Below are 21,021 nucleotides of genomic sequence, written 5' to 3' on the forward strand. Positions count from 1 at the left end.
ATTTTCCTAAAGGTTTTTTAAGTTTTATGAAAATATTAGGGATGTAGGCTTTATAGCAATTTCTCATTGGACTATGGATGTTCGGATTTCAATGATTCATTTTAAACATGTGAGATATAATTTTTATATGCAGATATGCAAATATCCTTTATTGTATCAATTTGGTCAAAGATTTTTTTCCAACACAGATTACCAAAATTGAACAAGTTAACAGGTAAATACTTACATTTTCCAAAAGGATACCTTTTAATATGCACCAAAAACCTAAAAAACCTATAACTATGTGTACATCATGCACATCATTGTTTATGTTGTATTTATTTTCCTATGGGAATTACATTTAGAAATGTACATTCTTTACAACATTGTCATCCATTGAATTCATGCAGAGTTTGAAGATTTCAAATAGTGACAAAAAGAATGACTTGACCATGAAGGGACACGAATCCTCAATCTTCTGATCAGAAGTCAGACGCCTCATCCATTATGCCACGCTGTCATCTATGTCGAAATTGTCGAACCTATGGAAGGTGTGGTAATAGTAACCTCAAGTATAACATTCAAAATTTAGAAGCTTTTTCTAGAGGTATGTTTTGGAAAAACTTGCATATGAATTACAAAATGAAATCCAACATATTTTAGTGATTTATGTTGAGTGAACATTACAAAGTATACCTTTCACATAGCCTAGATTTTGTAAAATCCTTAATTTAGCTGAGAAATAACTTAACTTTTCTATAGGCATGCTATAAAGTTTTATGAAAAGATTAGGGATGTAGGCATTAGAGCAATTTCTCATTGAACTATGGGTGTTCTGATTTCACTGATTCCTTCTAAACATGTGAGATGTATTTTTTATATGCAGATATGCAAATAACCATTATAGTATCAATTTGATCAAAGAATTGCTTTGCAACACAGATTACCAAAATCAAACAAGTTAACAGGTAAACACTGACATTTTCCTAAAGGTTTTTTAAGTTTTATGAAAATATTAGGGATGTAGGCTTTATAGCAATTTCTCATTGGACTATGGATGTTCGGATTTCAATGATTCATTTTAAACATGTGAGATATAATTTTTATATGCAGATATGCAAATATCCTTTATTGTATCAATTTGGTCAAAGATTTTATTCCAACACAGATTAACAAAATTGAACAAGTTAACAGGTAAATACTTACATTTTCCAAAAGGATACCTTTTACTATGCACCAAAAACCTAAAAAACCTATAACTATGTGTACATCATGCACATCATTGTTTATGTTGTATTTATTTTCCTATGGGAATTACATTTAGAAATGTACATTCTTTACAACATTGTCATCCATTGAATTCATGCAGAGTTTGAAGATTTCAAATTGTGACAAAATGAAAGACTCGACCACGAAGGGACTCGAACCCTCAATCTTCTGATCCGAAGTCAGACGCCTTATCCATTAGGCCACGCGGTCATCTTTATCGAAGTTGTCGAACCTGTGGAAGGTGTGGTAAAAGTAACCTCAAGTATAACATTCAAAATTTAGAAGTTTTTTCTAGATATATGTTTTGGAAAAACTTGCGTATGAACTACAAAATGAAATCCAACATATTTTAGTGATTTATGTTGAGTGAACATTACAAAGTATACCTTTCACATAGCCTAGATTTTGTAAAATCCTTAACTTAGCTGAGAAATAACTTAACTTTTCTATAGGCATGCTATAAAGTTTTATAAAAAGATTAGGGATGTAGGCATTAGAGCAATTTCTCATTGAACTATGGGTGTTCTGATTTCACTGATTCCTTCTAAACATGTGAGATGTATTTTTTATATGCAGATATGCAAATAACCATTATAGTATCAATTTGGTCAAAGAACTGCTTTGCAACACAGATTACCAAAATCAAACAAGTTAACAGGTAAACACTTACATTTTCCTAAAGGTTTTTTAAGTTTTATGAAAATATTAGGGATGTAGGCTTTATAGCAATTTCTCATTGGACTATGGATGTTCGGATTTCAATGATTCATTTTAAACATGTGAGATATAATTTTTATATGCAGATATGCAATATCCTTTATTGTATCAATTTGGTCAAAGATTTTTTTCCAACACAGATTACCAAAATTGAACAAGTTAACAGGTAAATACTTACCTTTTCCAAAAGGATACCTTTTACTATGCACCAAAAACCTAAAAAAACTATAACTATGTGTACATCATGCACATCATTGTTTATGTTGTATTTATTTTCCTATGGGAATTACATTTAGAAATGTACATTCTTTACAACATTGTCATCCATTGAATTCATGCAGAGTATGAAGATTTCAAATTGTGACAAAATGAAAGACTCGACCACGAAGGGACTCGAACCCTCAATCTTCTGATCCGAAGTCAGATGCCTTATCCATTAGGCCACGCAGTCATGTTTATAGAAGTTGTTGAACCTGTGGAAGGTGTGGTAATAGTAACCTCAAGTATAACATTCAAAATTTAGAAGTTTTTTCTAGATATATGTTTTGGAAAAACTTGCATATGAATTACAAAATGAAATCCAACATATTTTAGTGATTTATGTTGAGTGAACATTACAAAGTATACCTTTCACATAGCCTAGATTTTGTAAAATCCTTAACTTAGCTGAGAAATAACTTAACTTTTCTATAGGCATGCTATAAAGTTTTATAAAAAGATTAGGGATGTAGGCATTAGAGCAATTTCTCATTGAGCTATGGCTGTTCTGATTTCAGTGATTCCTTCTAAACATGTGAGATGTATTTTTTATATGCAGATATGCAAATAACCATTATAGTATCAATTTGGTCAAAGAATTGCTTTGCAACACAGATTACCAAAATCAAACAAGTTAACAGGTAAACACTGACATTTTCCTAAAGGTTTTTTAAGTTTTATGAAAATATTAGGGATGTAGGCTTTATAGCAATTTCTCATTGGACTATGGATGTTCGGATTTCAATGATTCATTTTAAACATGTGAGATATAGTTTTTATATGCAGATATGCAAATATCCTTTATTGTATCAATTTGGTCAAAGATTTTTTTCCAACACAGATTACCAAAATTGAACAAGTTAACAGGTAAATACTTACCTTTTCCAAAAGGATACCTTTTACTATGCACCAAAAACCTAAAAAAACTATAACTATGTGTACATCATGCACATCATTGTTTATGTTGTATTTATTTTCCTATGGGAATTACATTTAGAAATGTACATTCTTTACAACATTGTCATCCATTGAATTCATGCAGAGTTTGAAGATTTCAAATAGTGACAAAAAGAATGACTTGACCACGAAGGGACACGAACCCTCAATCTTCTGATCAGAAGTCAGACGCCTCATCCATTATGCCACGCTGTCATCTATGTCGAAATTGTCGAACCTGTGGAAGGTGTGGTAATAGTAACCTCAAGTATAACATTCAAAATTTAGAAGCTTTTTCTAGAGGTATGTTTTGGAAAAACTTGCATATGAATTACAAAATGAAATCCAACATATTTTAGTGATTTATGTTGAGTGAACATTACAAAGTATACCTTTCACATAGCCTAGATTTTGTAAAATCCTTAACTTAGCTGAGAAATAACTTAACTTTTCTATAGGCATGCTATAAAGTTTTATAAAAAGATTAGGGATGTAGGCATTAGAGCAATTTCTCATTGAACTATGGGTGTTCTGATTTCACTGATTCCTTCTAAACATGTGAGATGTATTTTTTATATGCAGATATGCAAATAACCATTATAGTATCAATTTGGTCAAAGAATTGCTTTGCAACACAGATTACCAAAATCAAACAAGTTAACAGGTAAACACTTACATTTTCCTAAAGGTTTTTTAAGTTTTATGAAAATATTAGGGATGTAGGCTTTATAGCAATTTCTCATTGGACTATGGATGTTCGGATTTCAATGATTCATTTTAAACATGTGAGATATAATTTTTATATGCAGATATGCAAATATCCTTTATTGTATCAATTTGGTCAAAGATTTTATTCCAACACAGATTACCAAAATTGAACAAGTTAACAGGTAAATACTTACATTTTCCAAAAGGATACCTTTTACTATGCACCAAAAACCTAAAAAACCTATAACTATGTGTACATCATGCACATCATTGTTTATGTTGTATTTATTTTCCTATGGGTATTACATTTAGAAATGTACATTCTTTACAACATTGTCATCCATTGAATTCATGCAGAGTTTGAAGATTTCAAATTGTGACAAAATGAAAGACTCGACCACGAAGGGACTCGAACCCTCAATCTTCTGATCCGAAGTCAGACGCCTTATCCATTAGGCCACGCGGTCATCTTTATCGAAGTTGTCGAACCTGTGGAAGGTGTGGTAAAAGTAACCTCAAGTATAACATTCAAAATTTAGAAGTTTTTTCTAGATATATGTTTTGGAAAAACTTGCGTATGAATTACAAAATGAAATCCAACATATTTTAGTGATTTATGTTGAGTGAACATTACAAAGTATACCTTTCACATAGCCTAGATTTTGTAAAATCCTTAACTTAGCTGAGAAATAACTTAACTTTTCTATAGGCATGCTATAAAGTTTTATAAAAAGATTAGGGATGTAGGCATTAAAGCAATTTCTCATTGAGCTATGGCTGTTCTGATTTCACTGATTCCTTCTAAACATGTGAGATGTATTTTTTATATGCAGATATGCAAATAACCATTATAGTATCAATTTGGTCAAAGAATTGCTTTGCAACACAGATTACCAAAATCAAACAAGTTAACAGGTAAACACTGACATTTTCCTAAAGGTTTTTTAAGTTTTATGAAAATATTAGGGATGTAGGCTTTATAGCAATTTCTCATTGGACTATGGATGTTCGGATTTCAATGATTCATTTTAAACATGTGAGATATAATTTTTATATGCAGATATGCAAATATCCTTTATTGTATCAATTTGGTCAAAGATTTTTTTCCAACACAGATTACCAAAATTGAACAAGTTAAGAGGTAAATACTTACATTTTCCAAAACGATACCTTTTACTATGCACCAAAAACCTAAAAAACCTATAACTATGTGTACATCATGCACATAATTGTTTATGTTGTATTTATTTTCCTATGGGAATTACATTTAGAAATGTACATTCTTTACAACATTGTCATCCATTGAATTCATGCAGAGTTTGAAGATTTCAAATTGTGACAAAAAGAATGACTTGACCATGAAGGGACACAAACCCTCAATCTTCTGATCAGAAGTCAGACGCCTCATCCATTATGCCACGCTGTCATCTATGTCAAAATTGTCGAACCTGTGGAAGGTGTGGTAATAGTAACCTCAAGTATAACATTCAAAATTTAGAAGCTTTTTCTAGAGGTATGTTTTGGAAAAACTTGCATATGAATTACAAAATGAAATCCAACATATTTTAGTGATTTATGTTGAGTGAACATTACAAAGTATACCTTTCACATAGCCTAGATTTTGTAAAATCCTTAACTTAGCTGTGAAATAACTTAACTTTTCTATAGGCATGCTATAAAGTTTTATAAAAAGATTAGGGATGTAGGCATTAGAGCAATTTCTCATTGAACTATGGGTGTTCTGATTTCACTGATTCCTTCTAAACATGTGAGATGTATTTTTTATATGCAGATATGCAAATAACCATTATAGTATCAATTTGGTCAAAGAACTGCTTTGCAACACAGATTACCAAAATCAAACAAGTTAACAGGTAAACACTGACATTTTCCTAAAGGTTTTTTAAGTTTTATGAAAATATTAGGGATGTAGGCTTTATAGCAATTTCTCATTGGACTATGGATGTTCGGATTTCAATGATTCATTTTAAACATGTGAGATATAATTTTTATATGCAGATATGCAAATATCCTTTATTGTATCAATTTGGTCAAAGATTTTTTTCCAACACAGATTACCAAAATTGAACAAGTTAACAGGTAAATACTTACATTTTCCAAAAGGATACCTTTTAATATGCACCAAAAACCTAAAAAACCTATAACTATGTGTACATCATGCACATCATTGTTTATGTTGTATTTATTTTCCTATGGGAATTACATTTAGAAATGTACATTCTTTACAACATTGTCATCCATTGAATTCATGCAGAGTTTGAAGATTTCAAATAGTGACAAAAAGAATGACTTGACCATGAAGGGACACGAATCCTCAATCTTCTGATCAGAAGTCAGACGCCTCATCCATTATGCCACACTGTCATCTATGTCGAAATTGTCGAACCTGTGGAAGGTGTGGTAATAGTAACCTCAAGTATAACATTCAAAATTTAGAAGCTTTTTCTAGAGGTATGTTTTGGAAAAACTTGCATATGAATTACAAAATGAAATCCAACATATTTTAGTGATTTATGTTGAGTGAACATTACAAAGTATACCTTTCACATAGCCTAGATTTTGTAAAATCCTTAACTTAGCTGAGAAATAACTTAACTTTTCTATAGGCATGCTATAAAGTTTTATGAAAAGATTAGGGATGTAGGCATTAGAGCAATTTCTCATTGAACTATGGGTGTTCTGATTTCACTGATTCCTTCTAAACATGTGAGATGTATTTTTTATATGCAGATATGCAAATAACCATTATAGTATCAATTTGATCAAAGAATTGCTTTGCAACACAGATTACCAAAATCAAACAAGTTAACAGGTAAACACTGACATTTTCCTAAAGGTTTTTTAAGTTTTATGAAAATATTAGGGATGTAGGCTTTATAGCAATTTCTCATTGGACTATGGATGTTCGGATTTCAATGATTCATTTTAAACATGTGAGATATAATTTTTATATGCAGATATGCAAATATCCTTTATTGTATCAATTTGGTCAAAGATTTTATTCCAACACAGATTAACAAACTTGAACAAGTTAACAGGTAAATACTTACATTTTCCAAAAGGATACCTTTTACTATGCACCAAAAACCTAAAAAACCTATAACTATGTGTACATCATGCACATCATTGTTTATGTTGTATTTATTTTCCTATGGGAATTACATTTAGAAATGTACATTCTTTACAACATTGTCATCCATTGAATTCATGCAGAGTTTGAAGATTTCAAATTGTGACAAAATGAAAGACTCGACCACGAAGGGACTCGAACCCTCAATCTTCTGATCCGAAGTCAGACGCCTTATCCATTAGGCCACGCGGTCATCTTTATCGAAGTTGTCGAACCTGTGGAAGGTGTGGTAAAAGTAACCTCAAGTATAACATTCAAAATTTAGAAGTTTTTTCTAGATATATGTTTTGGAAAAACTTGCGTATGAATTACAAAATGAAATCCAACATATTTTAGTGATTTATGTTGAGTGAACATTACAAAGTATACCTTTCACATAGCCTAGATTTTGTAAAATCCTTAACTTAGCTGAGAAATAACTTAACTTTTCTATAGGCATGCTATAAAGTTTTATAAAAAGATTAGGGATGTAGGCATTAGAGCAATTTCTCATTGAACTATGGGTGTTCTGATTTCACTGATTCCTTCTAAACATGTGAGATGTATTTTTTATATGCAGATATGCAAATAACCATTATAGTATCAATTTGGTCAAAGAACTGCTTTGCAACACAGATTACCAAAATCAAACAAGTTAACAGGTAAACACTTACATTTTCCTAAAGGTTTTTTAAGTTTTATGAAAATATTAGGGATGTAGGCTTTATAGCAATTTCTCATTGGACTATGGATGTTCGGATTTCAATGATTCATTTTAAACATGTGAGATATAATTTTTATATGCAGATATGCAATATCCTTTATTGTATCAATTTGGTCAAAGATTTTTTTCCAACACAGATTACCAAAATTGAACAAGTTAACAGGTAAATACTTACCTTTTCCAAAAGGATACCTTTTACTATGCACCAAAAACCTAAAAAAACTATAACTATGTGTACATCATGCACATCATTGTTTATGTTGTATTTATTTTCCTATGGGAATTACATTTAGAAATGTACATTCTTTACAACATTGTCATCCATTGAATTCATGCAGAGTATGAAGATTTCAAATTGTGACAAAATGAAAGACTCGACCACGAAGGGACTCGAACCCTCAATCTTCTGATCCGAAGTCAGACGCCTTATCCATTAGGCCACGCAGTCATGTTTATAGAAGTTGTTGAACCTGTGGAAGGTGTGGTAATAGTAACCTCAAGTATAACATTCAAAATTTAGAAGTTTTTTCTAGATATATGTTTTGGAAAAACTTGCATATGAATTACAAAATGAAATCCAACATATTTTAGTGATTTATGTTGAGTGAACATTACAAAGTATACCTTTCACATAGCCTAGATTTTGTAAAATCCTTAACTTAGCTGAGAAATAACTTAACTTTTCTATAGGCATGCTATAAAGTTTTATAAAAAGATTAGGGATGTAGGCATTAGAGCAATTTCTCATTGAGCTATGGCTGTTCTGATTTCAGTGATTCCTTCTAAACATGTGAGATGTATTTTTTATATGCAGATATGCAAATAACCATTATAGTATCAATTTGGTCAAAGAATTGCTTTGCAACACAGATTACCAAAATCAAACAAGTTAACAGGTAAACACTGACATTTTCCTAAAGGTTTTTTAAGTTTTATGAAAATATTAGGGATGTAGGCTTTATAGCAATTTCTCATTGGACTATGGATGTTCGGATTTCAATGATTCATTTTAAACATGTGAGATATAGTTTTTATATGCAGATATGCAAATATCCTTTATTGTATCAATTTGGTCAAAGATTTTTTTCCAACACAGATTACCAAAATTGAACAAGTTAACAGGTAAATACTTACCTTTTCCAAAAGGATACCTTTTACTATGCACCAAAAACCTAAAAAAACTATAACTATGTGTACATCATGCACATCATTGTTTATGTTGTATTTATTTTCCTATGGGAATTACATTTAGAAATGTACATTCTTTACAACATTGTCATCCATTGAATTCATGCAGAGTTTGAAGATTTCAAATAGTGACAAAAAGAATGACTTGACCACGAAGGGACACGAACCCTCAATCTTCTGATCAGAAGTCAGACGCCTCATCCATTATGCCACGCTGTCATCTATGTCGAAATTGTCGAACCTGTGGAAGGTGTGGTAATAGTAACCTCAAGTATAACATTCAAAATTTAGAAGCTTTTTCTAGAGGTATGTTTTGGAAAAACTTGCATATGAATTACAAAATGAAATCCAACATATTTTAGTGATTTATGTTGAGTGAACATTACAAAGTATACCTTTCACATAGCCTAGATTTTGTAAAATCCTTAACTTAGCTGAGAAATAACTTAACTTTTCTATAGGCATGCTATAAAGTTTTATAAAAAGATTAGGGATGTAGGCATTAGAGCAATTTCTCATTGAACTATGGGTGTTCTGATTTCACTGATTCCTTCTAAACATGTGAGATGTATTTTTTATATGCAGATATGCAAATAACCATTATAGTATCAATTTGGTCAAAGAATTGCTTTGCAACACAGATTACCAAAATCAAACAAGTTAACAGGTAAACACTTACATTTTCCTAAAGGTTTTTTAAGTTTTATGAAAATATTAGGGATGTAGGCTTTATAGCAATTTCTCATTGGACTATGGATGTTCGGATTTCAATGATTCATTTTAAACATGTGAGATATAATTTTTATATGCAGATATGCAAATATCCTTTATTGTATCAATTTGGTCAAAGATTTTATTCCAACACAGATTACCAAAATTGAACAAGTTAACAGGTAAATACTTACATTTTCCAAAAGGATACCTTTTACTATGCACCAAAAACCTAAAAAACCTATAACTATGTGTACATCATGCACATCATTGTTTATGTTGTATTTATTTTCCTATGGGAATTACATTTAGAAATGTACATTCTTTACAACATTGTCATCCATTGAATTCATGCAGAGTTTGAAGATTTCAAATTGTGACAAAGTGAAAGACTCGACCACGAAGGGACTCGAACCCTCAATCTTCTGATCCGAAGTCAGACGCCTTATCCATTAGGCCACGCGGTCATCTTTATCGAAGTTGTCGAACCTGTGGAAGGTGTGGTAAAAGTAACCTCAAGTATAACATTCAAAATTTAGAAGTTTTTTCTAGATATATGTTTTGGAAAAACTTGCGTATGAATTACAAAATGAAATCCAACATATTTTAGTGATTTATGTTGAGTGAACATTACAAAGTATACCTTTCACATAGCCTAGATTTTGTAAAATCCTTAACTTAGCTGAGAAATAACTTAACTTTTCTATAGGCATGCTATAAAGTTTTATAAAAAGATTAGGGATGTAGGCATTAAAGCAATTTCTCATTGAGCTATGGCTGTTCTGATTTCAGTGATTCCTTCTAAACATGTGAGATGTATTTTTTATATGCAGATATGCAAATAACCATTATAGTATCAATTTGGTCAAAGAATTGCTTTGCAACACAGATTACCAAAATCAAACAAGTTAACAGGTAAACACTGACATTTTCCTAAAGGTTTTTTAAGTTTTATGAAAATATTAGGGATGTAGGCTTTATAGCAATTTCTCATTGGACTATGGATGTTCGGATTTCAATGATTCATTTTAAACATGTGAGATATAATTTTTATATGCAGATATGCAAATATCCTTTATTGTATCAATTTGGTCAAAGATTTTTTTCCAACACAGATTACCAAAATTGAACAAGTTAAGAGGTAAATACTTACATTTTCCAAAACGATACCTTTTACTATGCACCAAAAACCTAAAAAACCTATAACTATGTGTACATCATGCACATAATTGTTTATGTTGTATTTATTTTCCTATGGGAATTACATTTAGAAATGTACATTCTTTACAACATTGTCATCCATTGAATTCATGCAGAGTTTGAAGATTTCAAATTGTGACAAAAAGAATGACTTGACCATGAAGGGACACAAACCCTCAATCTTCTGATCAGAAGTCAGACGCCTCATCCATTATGCCACGCTGTCATCTATGTCGAAATTGTCGAACCTGTGGAAGGTGTGGTAATAGTAACCTCAAGTATAACATTCAAAATTTAGAAGCTTTTTCTAGAGGTATGTTTTGGAAAAACTTGCATATGAATTACAAAATGAAATCCAACATATTTTAGTGATTTATGTTGAGTGAACATTACAAAGTATACCTTTCACATAGCCTAGATTTTGTAAAATCCTTAACTTAGCTGTGAAATAACTTAACTTTTCTATAGGCATGCTATAAAGTTTTATAAAAAGATTAGGGATGTAGGCATTAGAGCAATTTCTCATTGAACTATGGGTGTTCTGATTTCACTGATTCCTTCTAAACATGTGAGATGTATTTTTTATATGCAGATATGCAAATAACCATTATAGTATCAATTTGGTCAAAGAACTGCTTTGCAACACAGATTACCAAAATCAAACAAGTTAACAGGTAAACACTGACATTTTCCTAAAGGTTTTTTAAGTTTTATGAAAATATTAGGGATGTAGGCTTTATAGCAATTTCTCATTGGACTATGGATGTTCGGATTTCAATGATTCATTTTAAACATGTGAGATATAATTTTTATATGCAGATATGCAAATATCCTTTATTGTATCAATTTGGTCAAAGATTTTTTTCCAACACAGATTACCAAAATTGAACAAGTTAACAGGTAAATACTTACATTTTCCAAAAGGATACCTTTTAATATGCACCAAAAACCTAAAAAACCTATAACTATGTGTACATCATGCACATCATTGTTTATGTTGTATTTATTTTCCTATGGGAATTACATTTAGAAATGTACATTCTTTACAACATTGTCATCCATTGAATTCATGCAGAGTTTGAAGATTTCAAATAGTGACAAAAAGAATGACTTGACCATGAAGGGACACGAATCCTCAATCTTCTGATCAGAAGTCAGACGCCTCATCCATTATGCCACGCTGTCATCTATGTCGAAATTGTCGAACCTGTGGAAGGTGTGGTAATAGTAACCTCAAGTATAACATTCAAAATTTAGAAGCTTTTTCTAGAGGTATTTTTTGGAAAAACTTGCATATGAATTACAAAATGAAATCCAACATATTTTAGTGATTTATGTTGAGTGAACATTACAAAGTATACCTTTCACATAGCCTAGATTTTGTAAAATCCTTAACTTAGCTGAGAAATAACTTAACTTTTCTATAGGCATGCTATAAAGTTTTATGAAAAGATTAGGGATGTAGGCATTAGAGCAATTTCTCATTGAACTATGGGTGTTCTGATTTCACTGATTCCTTCTAAACATGTGAGATGTATTTTTTATATGCAGATATGCAAATAACCATTATAGTATCAATTTGATCAAAGAATTGCTTTGCAACACAGATTACCAAAATCAAACAAGTTAACAGGTAAACACTGACATTTTCCTAAAGGTTTTTTAAGTTTTATGAAAATATTAGGGATGTAGGCTTTATAGCAATTTCTCATTGGACTATGGATGTTCGGATTTCAATGATTCATTTTAAACATGTGAGATATAATTTTTATATGCAGATATGCAAATATCCTTTATTGTATCAATTTGGTCAAAGATTTTATTCCAACACAGATTAACAAAATTGAACAAGTTAACAGGTAAATACTTACATTTTCCAAAAGGATACCTTTTACTATGCACCAAAAACCTAAAAAACCTATAACTATGTGTACATCATGCACATCATTGTTTATGTTGTATTTATTTTCCTATGGGAATTACATTTAGAAATGTACATTCTTTACAACATTGTCATCCATTGAATTCATGCAGAGTTTGAAGATTTCAAATTGTGACAAAATGAAAGACTCGACCACGAAGGGACTCGAACCCTCAATCTTCTGATCCGAAGTCAGACACCTTATCCATTAGGCCACGCGGTCATCTTTATCGAAGTTGTCGAACCTGTGGAAGGTGTGGTAAAAGTAACCTCAAGTATAACATTCAAAATTTAGAAGTTTTTTCTAGATATATGTTTTGGAAAAACTTGCGTATGAATTACAAAATGAAATCCAACATATTTTAGTGATTTATGTTGAGTGAACATTACAAAGTATACCTTTCACATAGCCTAGATTTTGTAAAATCCTTAACTTAGCTGAGAAATAACTTAACTTTTCTATAGGCATGCTATAAAGTTTTATAAAAAGATTAGGGATGTAGGCATTAGAGCAATTTCTCATTGAGCTATGGCTGTTCTGATTTCACTGATTCCTTCTAAACATGTGAGATGTATTTTTTATATGCAGATATGCAAATAACCATTATAGTATCAATTTGGTCAAAGAATTGCTTTGCAACACAGATTACCAAAATCAAACAAGTTAACAGGTAAACACTGACATTTTCCTAAAGGTTTTTTAAGTTTTATGAAAATATTAGGGATGTAGGCTTTATAGCAATTTCTCATTGGACTATGGATTTTCGGATTTCAATGATTCATTTTAAACATGTGAGATATAATTTTTATATGCAGATATGCAAATATCATTTATTGTATCAATTTGGTCAAAGATTTTTTTCCAACACAGATTACCAAAATTGAACAAGTTAAGAGGTAAATACTTACATTTTCCAAAACGATACCTTTTACTATGCACCAAAAACCTAAAAAACCTATAACTATGTGTACATCATGCACATAATTGTTTATGTTGTATTTATTTTCCTATGGGAATTACATTTAGAAATGTACATTCTTTACAACATTGTCATCCATTGAATTCATGCAGAGTTTGAAGATTTCAAATTGTGACAAAAAGAATGACTTGACCATGAAGGGACACAAACCCTCAATCTTCTGATCAGAAGTCAGACGCCTCATCCATTATGCCACGCTGTCATCTATGTCGAAATTGTCGAACCTGTGGAAGGTGTGGTAATAGTAACCTCAAGTATAACATTCAAAATTTAGAAGCTTTTTCTAGAGGTATGTTTTGGAAAAACTTGATATATGAATTACAAAATGAAATCCAACATATTTTAGTGATTTATGTTGAGTGAACATTACAAAGTATACCTTTCACATAGCCTAGATTTTGTAAAATCCTTAACTTAGCTGAGAAATAACTTAACTTTTCTATAGGCATGCTATAAAGTTTTATAAAAAGATTAGGGATGTAGGCATTAGAGCAATTTCTCATTGAGCTATGGCTGTTCTGATTTCACTGATTCCTTCTAAACATGTGAGATGTATTTTTTATATGCAGATATGCAAATAACCATTATAGTATCAATTTGGTCAAAGAATTGCTTTGCAACACAGATTACCAAAATCAAACAAGTTAACAGGTAAACACTGACATTTTCCTAAAGGTTTTTTAAGTTTTATGAAAATATTAGGGATGTAGGCTTTATAGCAATTTCTCATTGGACTATGGATGTTCGGATTTCAATGATTCATTTTAAACATGTGAGATATAATTTTTATATGCAGATATGCAAATATCATTTATTGTATCAATTTGGTCAAAGATTTTTTTCCAACACAGATTACCAAAATTGAACAAGTTAAGAGGTAAATACTTACATTTTCCAAAACGATACCTTTTACTATGCACCAAAAACCTAAAAAACCTATAACTATGTGTACATCATGCACATAATTGTTTATGTTGTATTTATTTTCCTATGGGAATTACATTTAGAAATGTACATTCTTTACAACATTGTCATCCATTGAATTCATGCAGAGTTTGAAGATTTCAAATTGTGACAAAAAGAATGACTTGACCATGAAGGGACACAAACCCTCAATCTTCTGATCAGAAGTCAGACGCCTCATCCATTATGCCACGCTGTCATCTATGTCGAAATTGTCGAACCTGTGGAAGGTGTGGTAATAGTAACCTCAAGTATAACATTCAAAATTTAGAAGCTTTTTCTAGAGGTATGTTTTGGAAAAACTTGATATATGAATTACAAAATGAAATCCAACATATTTTAGTGATTTATGTTGAGTGAACATTACAAAGTATACCTTTCACATAGCCTAGATTTTGTAAAATCCTTAACTTAGCTGAGAAATAACTTAACTTTTCTATAGGCATGCTATAAAGTTTTATAAAAAGATTAGGGATGTAGGCATTAGAGCAATTTCTCATTGAACTATGGGTGTTCTGATTTCACTGATTCCTTCTAAACATGTGAGATGTATTTTTTATATGCAGATATGCAAATAACCATTATAGTATCAATTTGGTCAAAGAACTGCTTTGCAACACAGATTACCAAAATCAAACAAGTTAACAGGTAAACACTTACATTTTCCAAAAGGTTTTTTAAGTTTTATGAAAACATTAGGGATGTAGGCTTTATAGCAATTTCTCATTGGACTATGGATGTTCGGATTTCAATGATTCATTTTAAACATGTGAGATATAATTTTTATATGCAGATATGCAATATCCTTTATTGTATCAATTTGGTCAAAGATTTTTTTCCAACACAGATTACCAAAATTGAACAAGTTAACAGGTAAATTCTTACCTTTTCCAAAAGGATACCTTTTACTATGCACCAAAAACCTAAAAAAACTATAACTATGTGTACATCATGCACATCATTGTTTATGTTGTATTTATTTTCCTATGGGAATTACATTTAGAAATGTACATTCTTTACAACATTGTCATCCTTTGAATTCATGCAGAGTATGAAGATTTCAAATTGTGACAAAATGAAAGACTCGACCACGAAGGGACTCGAACACTCAATCTTCTGATCCGAAGTCAGACGCCTTATCCATTAGGCCATGCAGTCATGTTTATAGAAGTTGTCGAACCTGTGGAAGGTGTGGTAATAGTAACCTCAAGTATAACATTCAAAATTTAGAAGTTTTTTCTAGATATATGTTTTGGAAAAACTTGCATATGAATTACAAAATGAAATCCAACATATTTTAGTGATTTATGTTGAGTGAACATTACAAAGTATACCTTTCACATAGCCTAGATTTTGTAAAATCCTTAATTTAGCTGAGAAATAACTTAACTTTTCTATAGGCATGCTATAAAGTTTTATAAAAAGATTAGGGATGTAGGCATAAGAGCAATTTCTCATTGAGCTATGGCTGTTCTGATTTCACTGATTCCTTCTAAACATGTGAGATGTATTTTTTATATGCAGATATGCAAATAACCATTATAGTATCAATTTGGTCAAAGAATTGCTTTGCAACACAGATTACCAAAATCAAACAAGTTAACAAGTAAACACTGACATTTTCCTAAAGGTTTTTTAAGTTTTATGAAAATATTAGGGATGTAGGCTTTATAGCAATTTCTCATTGGACTATGGATGTTCGGATTTCAATGATTCATTTTAAACATGTGAGATATAATTTTTATATGCAGATATGCAAATATCCTTTATTGTATCAATTTGGTCAAAGATTTTTTTCCAACACAGATTACCAAAATTGAACAAGTTAACAGGTAAATACTTACATTTTCCAAAAGGATACCTTTTACTATGCACCAAAAACCTAAAAAACCTATAACTATGTGTACATCATGCACATCATTGTTTATGTTGTATTTATTTTCCTATGGGAATTACATTTAGAAATGTACATTCTTTAAAACATTGTCATCCATTGAATTCATGCAGAGTTTGAAGATTTCAAATAGTGACAAAAAGAATGACTTGACCACGAACCCTCAATCTTCTGATCAGAAGTCAGATGCCTCATCCATTATGCCACGCTGTCATCTATGTCGAAATTGTCGAACCTGTGGAAGGTGTGGTAATAGTAACCTCAAGTATAACATTCAAAATTTAGAAGCTTTTTCTAGAGGTATGTTTTGGAAAAACTTGCATATGAATTACAAAATGAAATCCAACATATTTTAGTGATTTATGTTGAGTGAACATTACAAAGTATACCTTTCACATAGCCTAGATTTTGTAAAATCCTTAACTTAGCTGAGAAATAACTTAACTTTTCTATAGGCAAGGCATGCTATAAAGTTTTATAAAAAGATTAGGGATGTAGGCATTAGAGCAATTTCTCATTGAACTATGGGTGTTCTGATTTCACTGATTCCTTCTAAACATGTGAGATGTATTTTTTATATGCAGATATGCAAATAACCATTATAGTATCAATTTGGTCAAAGAACTGCTTTGCAACACAGATTACCAAAATCAAACAAGTTAACAGGTAACACTTACATTTTCCTAAAGGTTTTTTAAGTTTTATGAAAATATTAGGGATGTAGGCTTTATAGCAATTTCTCATTGGACTATGGATGTTCGGATTTCAATGATTCATTTTAAACATGTGAGATATAATTTTTATATGCAGATATGCAAATATCCTTTATTGTATCAATTTGGTCAAACATTTTTTTCCAACACAGATTACCAAAATTGAACAAGTTAACAGGTAAATACTTACCTTTTCCAAAAGGATACCTTTTACTATGCACCAAAAACCTAAAAAAACTATAACTATGTGTACATCATGCACATCATTGTTTATGTTGTATTTATTTTCCTATGGGAATTACATTTAGAAATGTACATTCTTTACAACATTGTCATCCATTGAATTCATGCAGAGTTTAAAGATTTCAAATTGTGACAAAATGAAAGACTCGACCACGAAGGGACTCGAACCCTCAATCTTCTGATCCGAAGTCAGATGCTTTATCCATTAGGCCACGCAGTCATCTTTATAGAAGTTTTCGAACCTGTGGAAGGTGTGGTAATAGTAACCTCAAGTATAACATTCAAAATTTAGAAGTTTTTTCCTAGATATATGTTTTGGAAAAACTTGCATAAGAAATACAAAATGAAATCCAACATATTTTAGTGATTTATGTTGAGTGAACATTACAAAGTATACCTTTCACATAGCCTAGATTTTGTAAAATCCTTAACTTAGCTGAGAAATAACTTAACTTTTCTATAGGCATGCTATAAAGTTTTATAAAAAGATTAGGGATGTAGGCATTAGAGCAATTTCTCATTGAGCTATGGCTGTTCTGATTTCAGTGATTCCTTCTAAACATGTGAGATGTATTTTTTATATGCAGATATGCAAATAACCATTATAGTATCAATTTGGTCAAAGAATTGCTTTGCAACACAGATTACCAAAATCAAACAAGTTAACAGGTAAACACTGACATTTTCCTAAAGGTTTTTTAAGTTTTATGAAAATATTAGGGATGTAGGCTTTATAGCAATTTCTCATTGGACTATGGATGTTCGGATTTCAATGATTCATTTTAAACATGTGAGATATAGTTATTATATGCAGATATGCAAATATCCTTTGTTGTATCAATTTTGTCAAAGATTTTTTTCCAACACAGATTACCAAAATTGAACAAGTTAACAGGTAAATACTTACCTTTTCCAAAAGGATACCTTTTACTATGCACCAAAAACCTAAAAAAACTATAACTATGTGTACATCATGCACATCATTGTTTATGTTGTATTTATTTTCCTATGGGAATTACATTTAGAAATGTACATTCTTTACAACATTGTCATCCATTGAATTCATGCAGAGTTTGAAGATTTCAAATAGTGACAAAAAGAATGACTTGACCACGAAGGGACACGAACCCTCAATCTTCTGATCAGAAGTCAGACGCCTCATCCATTATGCCACACTGTCATCTATGTCGAAATAGTCGAACCTTTGGAAGGTGTGGTAATAGTAACCTCAAGTATAACATTCAAAATTTAGAAGCTTTTTCTAGAGGTATGTTTTGGAAAAACTTGCATATGAATTACAAAATGAAATCTAACATATTTTAGTGATTTATGTTGAGTGAACATTACAAAGTATACCTTTCACATAGCCTAGATTTTGTAAAATCCTTAACTTAGCTGAGAAATAACTTAACTTTTCTATAGGCATGCTATAAAGTTTTATAAAAAGATTAGGGATGTAGGCATTAGAGCAATTTCTCATTGAGCTATGGCTGTTCTGATTTCACTGATTCCTTCTAAACATGTGAGATGTATTTTTTATATGCAGATATGCAAATAACCATTATAGTATCAATTTGGTCAAAGAATTGCTTTGCAACACAGATTACCAAATCAAACAAGTTAACAGGTAAACACTGACATTTTCCTAAAGGTTTTTTAAGTTTTATGAAAATATTAGGGATGTAGGCTTTATAGCAATTTCTCATTGGCCTAGGGATGTTCGGATTTCAATGATTCATTTTAAACATGTGAGATATAATTTTTATATGCAGATATGCAAATATCCTTTATTGTATCAATTTGGTCAAAGATTTTTTTCCAACACAGATTACCAAAATTGAACAAGTTAAGAGGTAAATACTTACATTTTCCAAAAGGATACCTTTTACTATGCACCAAAAACCTAAAAAACCTATAACTATGTGTACATCATGCACATCATTGTTTATGTTGTATTTATTTTCCTATGGGAATTACATTTAGAAATGTACATTCTTTACAACATTGTCATCCATTGAATTCATGCAGAGTATGAAGATTTCAAATTGTGACAAAATGAAAGACTCGACCACGAAGGGACTCGAACACTCAATCTTCTGATCCGAAGTCAGACGCCTTATCCATTAGGCCATGCAGTCATGTTTATAGAAGTTGTCGAACCTGTGGAAGGTGTGGTAATAGTAACCTCAAGTATAACATTCAAAATTTAGAAGTTTTTTCTAGATATATGTTTTGGAAAAACTTGCATATGAATTACAAAATGAAATCCAACATATTTTAGTGATTTATGTTGAGTGAACATTACAAAGTATACCTTTCACATAGCCTAGATTTTGTAAAATCCTTAACTTAGCTGAGAAATAACTTAACTTTTCTATAGGCATGCTATAAAGTTTTATAAAAAGATTAGGGATGTAGGCATTAGAGCAATTTCTCATTGAACTATGGGTGTTCTGATTTCACTGATTCCTTCTAAACATGTGAGATGTATTTTTTATATGCAGATATGCAAATAACCATTATAGTATCAATTTGGTCAAAGAACTGCTTTGCAACACAGATTACCAAAATCAAACAAGTTAACAGGTAAACACTTACATTTTCCTAAAGGTTTTTTAAGAATTATGAAAATATTAGGGATGTAGGCTTTATAGCAATTTCTCATTGGACTATGGATGTTCGGATTTCAATGATTCATTTTAAACATGTGAGATATAATTTTTATATGCAGATATGCAATATGCTTTATTGTATCAATTTGGTCAAAGATTTTTTTCCAACACAGATTACCAAAATTGAACAAGTTAACAGGTAAATACTTACCTTTTCCAAAAGGATACCTTTTACTATGCACCAAAAACCTAAAAAAACTATAACTATGTGTACATCATGCACATCATTGTTTATGTTGTATTTATTTTCCTATGGGAATTACATTTAGAAATGTACATTCTTTACAACATTGTCATCCATTGAATTCATGCAGAGTTTGAAGATTTCAAATTGTGACAAAAAGAATGACTTGACCATGAAGGGACACGAACCCTCAATCTTCTGATCAGAAGTCAGACGCCTCATCCATTATGCCATGCTGTCATCTATGTCGAAATTGTCGAACCTGTGGAAGGTGTGGTAATAGTAACCTCAAGTATAACATTAAAAATTTAGAAGTTTTTTCTAGAGGTATGTTTTGGAAAAACTTGCATATGAATTACAAAATGAAATCCAACATATTTTAGTGATTTATGTTGAGTGAACATTACAAAGTATACCTTTCACATAGCCTAGATTTTGTAAAATCCTTATCTTAGCTGAGAAGTAACTTAACTTTTCTATAGGCATGCTGTAAAGTTTTATAAAAAGATTAGGGATGTAGGCATTAGAGCAATTTCTCATTGAGCTATGGCTGTTCTGATTTCACTGATTCCTTCTAAACATGTGAGATGTAATTTTTATATGCAAATATGCAAATAAACATTATAGTATC

General features: G+C 30.9%; 8 non-coding genes across 8 annotated transcripts; all 8 read right to left on the bottom strand.

The window, feature by feature from the left end:
- Positions 1–1,385: 1,385 nt before the first annotated feature.
- Positions 1,386–1,458, bottom strand: TRNAR-UCG (transfer RNA arginine (anticodon UCG)). The gene has a single exon. It is a non-coding gene; the product is annotated as a tRNA-Arg (tRNA).
- An 885-nt stretch (positions 1,459–2,343) lies between these two features.
- Positions 2,344–2,416, bottom strand: TRNAR-UCG (transfer RNA arginine (anticodon UCG)). Its single transcript has one exon. It is a non-coding gene; the product is annotated as a tRNA-Arg (tRNA).
- Positions 2,417–4,261: 1,845 nt separating this feature from the next.
- Positions 4,262–4,334, bottom strand: TRNAR-UCG (transfer RNA arginine (anticodon UCG)). The gene has a single exon. It is a non-coding gene; the product is annotated as a tRNA-Arg (tRNA).
- A 2,804-nt stretch (positions 4,335–7,138) lies between these two features.
- Positions 7,139–7,211, bottom strand: TRNAR-UCG (transfer RNA arginine (anticodon UCG)). The gene has a single exon. It is a non-coding gene; the product is annotated as a tRNA-Arg (tRNA).
- Positions 7,212–8,096: 885 nt separating this feature from the next.
- On the bottom strand, positions 8,097–8,169 carry TRNAR-UCG (transfer RNA arginine (anticodon UCG)). Its single transcript has one exon. It is a non-coding gene; the product is annotated as a tRNA-Arg (tRNA).
- A 1,845-nt stretch (positions 8,170–10,014) lies between these two features.
- On the bottom strand, positions 10,015–10,087 carry TRNAR-UCG (transfer RNA arginine (anticodon UCG)). The gene has a single exon. It is a non-coding gene; the product is annotated as a tRNA-Arg (tRNA).
- Positions 10,088–12,891: 2,804 nt separating this feature from the next.
- Positions 12,892–12,964, bottom strand: TRNAR-UCG (transfer RNA arginine (anticodon UCG)). Its single transcript has one exon. It is a non-coding gene; the product is annotated as a tRNA-Arg (tRNA).
- Positions 12,965–17,681: 4,717 nt separating this feature from the next.
- TRNAR-UCG (transfer RNA arginine (anticodon UCG)) lies at positions 17,682–17,754 on the bottom strand. The gene has a single exon. It is a non-coding gene; the product is annotated as a tRNA-Arg (tRNA).
- Between the last annotated feature and the right edge of the window lie 3,267 nt (positions 17,755–21,021).

Source organism: Taudactylus pleione, unplaced genomic scaffold (genome assembly GCF_031769625.1).
Source record: "Taudactylus pleione unplaced genomic scaffold, aTauple2 ptg000914l, whole genome shotgun sequence".
In the NCBI taxonomy this organism is placed as follows: domain Eukaryota; kingdom Metazoa; phylum Chordata; class Amphibia; order Anura; family Myobatrachidae; genus Taudactylus; species Taudactylus pleione.